Source organism: Lagopus leucura, unplaced genomic scaffold, assembly GCF_019238085.1.
Source record: "Lagopus leucura isolate 7727_CA_CO unplaced genomic scaffold, USGS_WTPT01 Super-Scaffold_100004, whole genome shotgun sequence".
NCBI lineage: Eukaryota > Metazoa > Chordata > Aves > Galliformes > Phasianidae > Lagopus > Lagopus leucura.
The window spans coordinates 55,367,473-55,378,929 of NW_024962264.1; the positions used below are offsets into that span (position 1 = coordinate 55,367,473).

General features: G+C 38.5%; 1 long non-coding RNA gene across 1 annotated transcript in view; it reads left to right on the forward strand.

Annotated features, from left to right (window-relative positions):
- The window catches only part of LOC122179531, a 32,604-nt gene extending 28,994 nt beyond the window's left edge, over positions 1-3,610 (forward strand). Inside the window, exon 3 of the long non-coding RNA XR_006178723.1 lies at positions 3,501-3,610. This is a non-coding gene — a long non-coding RNA (uncharacterized LOC122179531). The remainder of the gene's footprint in view (positions 1-3,500) is intronic.
- Positions 3,611-11,457: the final 7,847 nt, after the last annotated feature.

The window sequence follows — 11,457 nt, forward strand, 5'->3', positions numbered from 1 at the left end:
TTTTTTTTTTTTTTTTTTTTTTTTTTTTTTTTTTTTAATGAAAACATGCAGAAGAAGATTACAAGAAACTAAACAAGTGCTTTTCTTCGAGAAAATTAAACAGCTCCTAAACAAGGAAATGCAGTTCCTCTAATCTGCCGGGACTCAGTAATGCAAAAGATAGAGTGCAGTGAGGAAAAAGACTATTAAAATGGTGTCCTAGTTTTGGATGGGACAGAGTTAATTTTATTCGTAGAGGCTTGTCTAATGCTGTGTTTTGGATTTTTGATGAGAATAATGATGACAGCACATTGATGTTTCATTTGCTGCTGATCAGTGCTCACACAGAGCCAAGGACTTTGTCAGCTCCTCCTGCTGCCCTGCCAATAAGGAGCTGGGCTTGAACAAGGAGCAGGGAAAGGGCACAGCCAAGACAACTGCCCCCAACAGACCCAAAGAGATGGCCCATACCCTATGTTGTTATGCTCAGCAATAACGGCTTTGCAGAAAAAATGAGGGGAGAAGTGTTCAGAGCAATGGCGTTTGTCTTCCCAAGAAACCATGATGGGAAGCAACAAATTAATTTCTTGTTTTGCTTTTCTTGTGTATGCAGCTTTTGCTTTACTAGGTAAACTGCCTTTATCTCAATCCATGAGCTGTCACACTTTTACCTCCCCAATTCTCTTCCCCATCCCATTTAGGAGAGAGTGAGAGGCTATGTGGGGCTGAGCTGCCTGTGAGGTTAAACCATTCCAATCAGAAAGGAAGGAATAGGTATAAGGCATGTAGGCAGCACTGGAACTGCTTAGAGGAGAAAAAGTGGAGAGAGGGCCCAGGAGAATTATCACACTGTAGAAAGAGATATTTAAAGCCAAGGAAAATCCAAAAGAGCATCTTCTGGAACAGTAAGGATTTAGGGCTTGCAGAACTTCATGGCCAGTAGGGCGGAAGCAAGTGGTAAAGACAGAGTGAGCAAGCAAGTACTTTTAAGATACTTAACCCAAACTTCTGAGATCCCCAGTGAGAGGGGAAAGTTGCTGGTGGTGGCCAGGCTGACCTGCTCTCCTGTGTTAGGAACTACGGCTGGAGATGGAGAACTGGACTGGGCTTTATTTGGAGGGGTGCAAGGGAGGATTCCTCTGACAGTTCTTGGAGGTTTTCACTCTGGTTACAATCTAAACAACATGTGAGAGCCTTGCTATAGATCTCTAGATGAAAGCATAGGGGGATGCAGAACTTCACAGGCTGCAGAGTATTTGGGTAGGTTCTCAGCAGTCAGAGGAGTTGTGATTCATGGATCAGGGTGATTTGGTTCACAAAATGGTGGGGAAGTAGTTCCAGTAAGTGCTTTGAACTTGGTGGGTTGGAAGATTGAAGCTCAAAAAATTTCCCTTGTTTACGTGGCTTATGTGTATATTTCTATTCCTCACGTATCCACTGACAATGTCGTGTTTCTATTCAGAAAGTATTTTGTATCTTCTGCAGTTTTGACTGCTTAGTAGATATACTTGATTTTCTGAATTTTTTCAACTCTGTGTTGTGTTGTTATGAATGCCTATTTTGTTACTATGGCTTTCATTGAGTAAATAACACCATGTGCAGCAGCTCAAAATGGAGACGTTTCATAAATTAAAAACACAAAATTTAATTTGGACTTTTTTTATGTGTCCCAGTCTTCAGTGTATCCATACCTTGCTACAGCCCTAAACATTCCTTTCTATCATTTTATTCCTGCTCTTGATATTTATACCTTTCAAAGAATTTGGTGTCTGAAACATTTTTGTCAATGTTGCAGTTGATGCATTACTGCTGGGGAATGAAAGACATTTTCACATCTTTCAGATTTGCAGATGATATGGTGCCAAAAGATTTTCACTATTTTATAAATGTGCAGATCCCAGTGGTTGCCATAGGATTGCCTAAAAGTGTGTATTTTAGTCTATATAAATATTCTCATTTGAATTGAGTTGTTGATGATTTTGTTAGTCACTAGGGATGCCTACCTGGAGAGCTCAATGTAGACCGTGCTTCATTTAAAAAAAAAAAAATCTGTTTATGTGCAACTTGCAGGATAACAATTCCAGTGCTAATTGAGTTGTAACTAGCTAAGAAATGTTCTAAATTTGTTGAGTGCATGATACATGATGGACATGTGCTGGCACGGCTCTGAGCCAGGTATGTTGAGTTCAGCTATCTGATTCTACTCAGGCTCACATGCCTGGACTTTTCTGAAATGAGACAAGGTATTTCTACCTTTAATGTTTTGTGCTATCCAATTGCTATAGGTGAGCAAAGGCAGCAGAAAGTAACATGCATTTTTGCTATGGGTGTTCCAGTTTACATTCTGGTGTATTTACTTAAACTGCTAGTGAAGACAGACCTGTGTTAATAGAGTCAGCTGCAGATTGGAGCTGCTTGTTTTTGTTGTCTCTGCTGTCCAGACAGTTACCTCTGGCAGGTGGGTAACGTAAACAAGTGCAGACAGTAATATCTTGTACCACTGAGCAGTTTCCTTTTCCTGAGAGCCAGTCTGCTATATCTGAAAACTGTTTTTATTGCTTCTACTTGCTTAACTACTGTAAGGACAAAGCTTTTCTAAATTAGTATAAAGCTTTAGCTTGTCAATATTTCAACATCTATGATGGCATTACACTCATATAGAACATATACTTTGGAAAGTATGCAGACACGTAACTTTTTTAATCACAGGAATGCAGTATCTAGATAGATACAGTCTTACTGATGTGTAGACGTGACCTAGTTGGAATGGCTGCATTGTGGCTCACCCAGGTTGTGAGAGAAGGGATTATGCTTTATTGATTGGATTACTTCTCACTTTAATTATTTTTAGTCTTATGAGTTGTGAGATGCTAATTCTGTCTTAAAATCTCTGGGCTCTATTTCACGTAATTCCTCCTGTTTCTGCAGCCAGAAAAGGTGGAACACTCTTAAATAAATGTTTATACAGTGTACTTGGAGACCAAAAAATCTTGGAATAAATGTCAAAATATTGGGTAGAAAGATAATTTAAAAAAAAAAAAAAAAAAAAAAAAAAAAGCTGCACGCTTTTCTGATTCTTGTGAAGCTACTTTGTGTCATGTGAGAAGAAGAAACAGATCACTATTATTATGTCTCTGCTTCGAAGGGCTACTCATCTGCATTAGCTTTCTGTAGAAATGTATGGGTGCTGTACCTGGATGGTCATGGCAGCTCACACTAAGGCTCAGCCTTGAAGTACTAGCTAAATGAGGAGGACAGTGATGCCACGTTCTGCTGCTGAATCTACATAATCAGTGGCACTTGAACGAGGTAGTTTTAATCTTGCTCGTGGCTGCTTGTATGAAGCTGCAGTCACTACAAAGCAGTCAGAGCTCGAGTCAGGCTGCGGGGTAAGTCTGAGAGTTGGGCGAACTGTCTGTTTCCGCAGCACACCCTTGCAAAGAAAACCAGAAAAGTGTATAAATTTTGCCTTTGAATGCCATTAAATTCCAGGATTTTTAGATGTTTTGGCACTGTTCCAGGATACACACCTTCCAGCCTCAGGATACAGCAGTGAAGGTCTGATTGCGCTGATCTGATCTACGTCAGAACAGAGAGGCTTCTTTGGAGCAGTCACCCTCTTCTCCATGCCGGTCTGTTTTCTGCCCTAGTATTGAAATGAAGCTCTGGTTGTTTGGCTTGAGAACAGGCACTGGGTGCGGGGACCTGAAACAATAGCTCTGATACATGTGATGGGCCCATTCATGTCAGCAGTATTAATGCTGATACCTAGTTATACTGTAAATGTCAATGCTGGTAACTGTTTCACTGCTCATTAGAAACATACTAGAGACAGATTTTAAACAGCTGCAAAGCCTCTTTAGAGACAGAGCTCATGGGGTACCACTGGTGCCAAGGTGAAAGATAAGCCACAACTTCAATCAAGAAACATTCCATTATGCCACTGAGGCAGTAAGTCTTTCTGCTTTTGCTTTCTCCTCTTTTCCATTAGTTGTCATTATTTCCTTTTAGTGAACAAGGGTAAATAAATGCTTCGAGACATACATCTTTATTAAGATTTTGAAATGAGGATCCCATAAAGTTGCTGAGATAATTAATAATGCCCAATTGGTGGGAACCTGAGAACGTGGAGCCATATTGAAAATATCTGCGCTAGAAATAGCATGTGACTTCTACAATAGCAGAAGAGATTATTCTGCAGCCAAAACCTGAAAGGGTAATGTTTTGTTCTGATACTGGTGAGTGCTTGCAGCACAAGAAAATGGCCCTGCCCTCGGGGAAGTGCCTAGCAGGAAAAAGAAGCTGGGAACAAACAACATCTGCATAGCTGAATTCTTTATAGAAAAGTTGAGTGATTGCTAAAGCAAGTCGCAACTAGATGTTGTTGGCTTGTTACAGTATACAGCATAGGATTAAATGTACAAATTGTATCACTCTGTGTTTTCCACTAAGCTGTTTTCCACTAAGCTTTAAAGTGTAATGATAAACCATACAGTGCTGTTGTTTCCTTTTGGTTCCCCTTATTTGTAACATGAAAATACAAGCCCTTTTTCTATTTTTCATGGTGCTATTTAGTAATGCCTATTTTGAAAGGTCTCCCAGTAATGCGACACAGGCACTGCACTGATCATTTCTTCCCTTGGAAGAGGAGTTGCTTTATTGCTTCTTTAGTATGTGGGTATCAGTGGGAAAACTCATTACTGGCCATGAATCGGAGTACTTGTCTCCTTTCAGTTTTGTTTCTTATCTGGTTATTTATGATCAGTGTTTAATTTTCTTTCTTAATTGATGCACTTGTAATACCAGGAAGATTCATGTGGACCCTTCCCCTTTTGATAAACCAGGAATAAAGAAGTAAAGTTACTAAATATGTACAGTGTCAAAGTTGTAAGGCGTGTAGTTTTAATTAAGTTTTAACTAATTCCCTTTATCTTGTCAAAGTAATTATGACTGTACAAGTTGTGTCACATTAATATGTGAAAGCAGCACTTTGGCATGGCTGGTCAAGGAACAAAGCCTTTATGACCTGCCTTGTTAAATTAAACTAGAGAGACTGATCAACTTGTATTTTGTTACCTTCTTTGATAATTTATGTTAAAGGTGAAGAAAAGAGCTACAGGGCCAGCACACATTGGTGCTAAATAATGCCAAACTACGGCAGCAAACAAATTGAGGGAGAGAGATCTTGGAGACCTTTGAAATTTATGCTCCAGGATTTGTTAGTGAAAAATGAAATGACATGTAGCAAGTAAGTAGTTTAAGTGGACTGATAAAGTCTGAACAAATCTAAACTTTATGCTTTTTTTGTATGATCGGGTTGAATACTCTGAAGTTACTACTCATTTTTCCATTTTCTGTTTAGACAGGATATCTGTTATACAGAATATAACTGAAGTTAGTTAGGGATTCCCAGTATATGAGCTATTCTTTACTACCAAATCATCTAGGTACTTACTGAGAAGAGCAAGTGCAGTGTAGTCTTCTCTACCTTTAGTAGGGCATAAGGTCTTTTCCACTTAAGGTAAGCTGCTTTCACCTTTCAGCTTCACAAAATGTATGATATAAATTTGTGTCCTAGCTCACCTAGCATTAATTTCCTATCTGGGCAAGCTCTATTGGCAACCTTTTAGCCTAGGCAAGTATTGAATTATGATTTCTTTACTGACACCTGTACTGATTTGTGTAAATTTGAACTGTACCACAATAGTAGTTCATCTTGTTGCAGTGCAAAGTCACACTCAGAAAAACTCCCAAAAGAATGAATATATATTATATTGTGCTAAATTCTTCCTGTGGACCGTCTGCTTCAGACTCTCACCCCCACCTCCCACGTTCACTTTGAAGGAGCAGAGAAATTTGCTTTTCTATGCTTTGCCAGGAACTTCTGGAGAGGCTCCTCCCAACCCCTTTGACTGTTATGTCAATTTCTATGTTTTTGAGACATTTTCCATTAGAAATAACTATGCTACATGAGTCTGCTGTTTTTTGCATGAAGCTGCTGTAGGGACAATTTCTGAAGATTCCTGGCTGGATTCTAAGCTGGGGTCTGTGCCCTTTTCATAGCAGAGACTTTAATCAGTTTAGAAATTCAATCCGTTCCAGGAGGAATATGCTGAGTAATAACAGCATATCATTGTCACAACAGCTTGCAGGCAGATTCAGGAAGACAGCCCTATTTTCTTTTCACATATTTGCATATATTTCTCTCCGGTATCTTGGGAGGAAAAGGAAAAAAGTATATACCTTTCCAAACAAAGATTTGTAGGAAAGGGTATGCTTTAGGCCCTTATATCTGTACAAATCTAAACAGTCTTGGTGGATGGTATGCTTTGAAAAAGAAAATAGATTGTGTAGGAAATTACAGTGGGGTTCCATTTTGCACCATACAGATTTCAACATTATTCACTTAGGTTGGTGAACCTCTTCAAACAGAAGTCAGCATTGAGGACAAAGGTGGGTGGTCTGACCTTGGAAAGTAAATAACAAGAAAAATAAGAACTAAGGGCTCTTAAGCAGTCTGGAAAAGAAGTTGGAGGGAGCCGCCTGTTCCTGCACACCAACACTTGACTCGCCTCTAAAATGAAACATAGCAAAAAAAAAAAAAATCTTTGGAGACCCTCAGAGTTTTCAAGACTTGCAAGATTGTCTCATTAGGAAACACAGTGAGGACCATAGAAATCAAACGGAGGAAAATATGTTAATTTGGAGGTGCTTGCATTAAGCTTTTCACAGGTTATGAGAAACCAGGTGCCCAGCATCAACTTCAAAAAGTTTCTATGTTCCTGACCATTTCAGTCAGCTTTCCAATAGCATTAGATATTAAGTATCTTTCAGCTGCAAAGCAGGCACCGAAGTATGATCTTGAAATTGTGTTTTACTAAACTAATTATATGGGAAAGTAAGCATACGCTTACTTTGATAAGAGACTTACTTTGTAAGCATAGGGATATGGGTATGGACCTATTTAAAACTGCTCAGAAAACACTTAATATGACTCTCCTATGTTTCCTGCATAACTCATTCTGAAGCTAAATGGCCCAAGGGCGGCTTAACAGTAGTCAGAACAGTTACTGAATATTTTTTTGTGAATTAGCTCTAGGTTCAGATATTTTCCACCACTGCCAAATATAATCATAACTCTGTACAAAGTTTTCAGAACAATGTACATAAATAACATCCTTTTTTTTGCTCTCAGACCTGTTGTCTAGATTCCTGACTAGCACGACATAACTTGCTAGTATGCTAACTTGCGTACTTGCTGATGTTGCTGTTTATTGCTCCACAATCTGCAAACAGGAAGCACCTGGGAGATTAAATCTTTGAGTGGGTTGTTAAAAGGGCAAGAAATCTGAGAATCTGAGAGCTTAGGAGGCAGAAGGAGAATATTGATATATTCAGATTATATGAAGTATCAAACTTATGAATCAAGACACTGATTAGCAAGTTTCCTTCTTGAATGAAGAAGAGAAGAAGTGGTAACTCAAAATGCAGGAGTTCTACCTCAGCTGGTGGATAGGGAATGGTTTGACCACATCCTGGATGTTTATTAGAACACTGTTGGACTTTCATAAATCAAGCTTTGAATGTTTTTGTACTTGCTTATTGTTAATTGTGGTGGAAAGGTATGGAAGGTATCTGCTGATCTCCAAATAATTATCTTGCACTAATTATTGAAACATGAAGATTTTTGTATAGAACGTGGACACCCATTTACTGCTGGGGAGAAAAATACATGTTAGGAGAGTTTTCAACTTATCCATAGGATTGTTAGAATTCCTGTTACAGAATTTGAATGTTTGTTTTTGTGCTTGAGTTGTTAGTAAATAAACTTCTTAGTTTTGTTTCAGCTTACTTTCTATTAAAGATTTTTCACCAGCTGACCATGCATGAATCTAAGTAATGAAAGGCTTTAATCAGATGCTGCAATGTGCCTGTTTCCTCCAGGCTTCTCACTTGAATTGGAACCTGCTGGAAACAGAAGCTGACTTTCTCAGTAAATCATTGTTCAAAATTAGTGGATCTCGGGAGTGGCTCTCTTAATAAAGTTAATAAGAGTCCTTTTATTAAGGAACTGAACCCCTGCTTCAGTAGATGGGAAAAAAAAAAAAATAAAGAAAAAATAAAGAAAAAAAGAAAGAAAAAGAAACAAGTTAAGAAAAATGCACAAAAAGTGAGAGTGAAATCAAAGGTTAAGGAAATAAAGCCTGAAAATGAGAAGGTGAGAAAGGGAGTGGGAAAGGGTATTCATGAAGGATCTAATGGAGCCTTCTCTGCAGAATCATGCTTTCTTACTTCAGGAATTCCTGCCTGCTTGCAGAGCTTGCCAGCATAGAGAGGGTCTGCAGTGAAAGATGCACTGCCCTTCTTCTCCGTTGGCAGCCAAAATCCATTGTTTGCCATAATATTAATCTTGTTTCCATCACAGGGCACCTAACTGTTGATCAGCCTAGCCTATTCCCAAGGAAGTTATTCAATTCAACATCAAAGTCAACCAGAGAAACTTAGATCCATTTTTGGAAGTTAAAAAGTCTGAATCTTGAGTAATCTAAATTTTAATCAGCATTAGTTCATGGTATTTAACGTTCTCGGCCCACTCCCCATAAAATGAGGGATTTTTCTTTTTTTCCATCTTGTATTCAAAGATGAAAATCTGTACTTTGGAGGATTTCCTGACCTAGTGGTGTTGTATATTTTTTCTTCTGGAAGAGGAGAACACAGCTTTACCCCAGTGTATTTCCCTGGTCCTCAAAAGAAAAAAGATTTGCATTTCCACTCCCTAGCTTGAAGTAGGGTTTACAGCTTGGAGAATAAGACATAAAATACACACAGCTGAGCCTAACCAGCATGAGATAAAAACAGTGTAACCAAGTGTAAGAGATGCAAAAATAACACTTGTGTCTATGCTTTTAGTAGAAGGAAAACAGCAATAATATTCTAATCGTAAGATATTTCTTTTTAATTTGTAAGCGTTAGCACTGAAGCTGGTCAAAAACCAGCCTAGCCAATGTCCCTCCTTGCATGTCCTGCTTACTCAGCTCGGTGCAGCAGCTGTTCCAATAAGCAATCTGATGTTTAGCACCTGAGAATTTGCTCTGTCCTTTAACCAGGATTGCAAACTCAACAAAATGTATAAAAGCATGAAGTTTCATAACTCTTTCTCCCTAATGTGACAGCCAAAGGAAATCTGAGTTATAGTGCAGTCATTAGCTTTCTAGTAAAAGTAATTTTTATATTTTGAGGCTTTCTTTTTTTGAACACAACAAAAACCTCTTCTACCCAAAAATAACGATTTAAAAGTGAAAGAAGGAATGAAATAAGTGTATGAAAGAGAGGTGGTACTAAATCTTACCTTTAAGTGGCTTGCTAAAGAAATACATTCTTTATTTGTAGCCTGCAATCAGGCTACTAATATTTATGGATAAACATGATGAAATAGAAAATTTCTCTTTACCATCTTGTTTTGATTTATTTAAAAAAAAACTAAACTGATTGTTGCTTGTTTTCTTAGAACTTTGAACCCACATAAATTATATTCGCTCTTGAGTGGACATCTCCCCAAATTGTTAGGTTTAGTCTTCCATTTTTGTCAGTTACAGAACCTTCCACACATGAATCTCAAATTCCTGGAATCATGGATCTTGTTGTTGTTGCTTTCTCGTTACTGCAGCAGAAATGTTGCCTCAAGTGTACCTTATGGTTTCAGGAACAAGAACCAAAAAAAAAAAATTCAGTATCCGTTTCTGGTAAAATTCAAACAATAAAAGTATAAAGCTGATGAGGATAAGACGTACCTCTGATCTTTGTATTTCGTTCTTTCTCCACAAAAATGACCTTGTTTCCTTAGAGCTGGATAGATATAGGAACAGAAAAGGAAGGGAAATTAATAAAAATGATAAAAGAATATACACAAAACAAGTGATGCATGATGCAGTTGCTCACCACCTGCTGACCCATCCAGTCCCTGAGAAGTGGCACCCTGAGCCGCCTCCCCCAGGTTTATGACACGTTATGCTATGGGACATCCCTTTGGCCACTTAAGGTCGGCTGTCCTGGCTCTGTCCCCTCCCAGCTCTTTGTGCAACCAACTCCTCGCTGGCAGGGCAGTATGAGGATGTGAAACATCTATGGCTCTGTGTAAGCACTGCTTTGCACCAAACAAAGCATCAGCACGTTGCCACCACTATTTATATCCTAAATTCCAAAATACAGCACCATGCCAGCTACTAGGAAGAAAATTAACTCTATTCCATCTTAAACAAGGACGACGTTTATTTTAAAGTGGATGTTCTAGTGATTCTGAGCATAAAAGCAAACTCTGGGAATGAGATTTGTTGCCAAGCATTGAATATCTGCAGGATGGCCAGCACCTGAAGTAAGAGAACTGTGGATTTGATGGGGCAGAGGACTGTAGTAAAAATGATCTCTCACTGAATGCAGCAGTTAATTGTCAAATATTGCATTTCTTTTTATTTTAACTGCATAGCAGTCTCCAAAGCTACATAGCGATCCCATGCACAAATTCTGGTGGAGATGAAAGCATTAAATAATAATAATTAAAAAAGCAGTAATGAATCATCCATTTCATTTATGATTTACTGCTCTAAAGAAATATTTCAGGAGCTGTATGAGCAAGAAGACACTGCTGTCAGCTGTGTTGCTGTTGCTTTCAGAAAAATCTTGGTGAAAAATCTTTCCTCAGAAAATATCAAAGCAACCATATCCATGTGTTTGGACTTGCTAACTTGTTTACCACATTGCCAGGTGTTTCTAGGCCTATTTTCTATGAGGCTCTAGGGCACTGAGGAGAAAGGAGTTGACAGCTGAAGACAGGTTGTCAGTGATTGCTGGGCTGGGGCAAGTGGAGAATGGAAAAAAAGAAGGTGGGAAGTGACATGATGTTGCTACCGATGCGGGAGGGGTTTAACAGAAATTCCCTTCTCTCTAAAGGCAAATTAAGAGCTCTTCATTATCCTAGCGCCATGCATCATGGAAGGAAGATAATTTTACAAGATTATAGACTTTTCTAGTATGCAAGCAAATCTACACCTATTTTCTTGTGAAAAAAAAAAAGACGTCTAGTTTTTCACTAGAAATATATTGCAAAGTACATGTAAGGATTTCATCCTTCATTTTTATTGGTATTGGATCACAGATCTGTAATCTGTTTCAGATTATTGTCTTCTTTTCCTCTATAGATTTCAGTAGTTGCTTTTTAGTTATTTTGGTCGCAGCAGATACCTTCTGCAGTGCCTCACATACTAGAGGACTGCTGTCTGGACGGGGTATGAATCTGAGAGAGAATTTGGATCCTAATATTTTTCCCACTTGTCAGTTTTGTTTTTTTAGAACAAAAGGTCTGAATTTACAGAGAAAATTATCTTCTGTATTTTTGGACTTTTAAATCAGATATTCCTAAGTGTTGTTGCTTGAAAGGGGGAAGATGGTCCTTAAACAAGAATCAGTAACAATGTGTGTTCG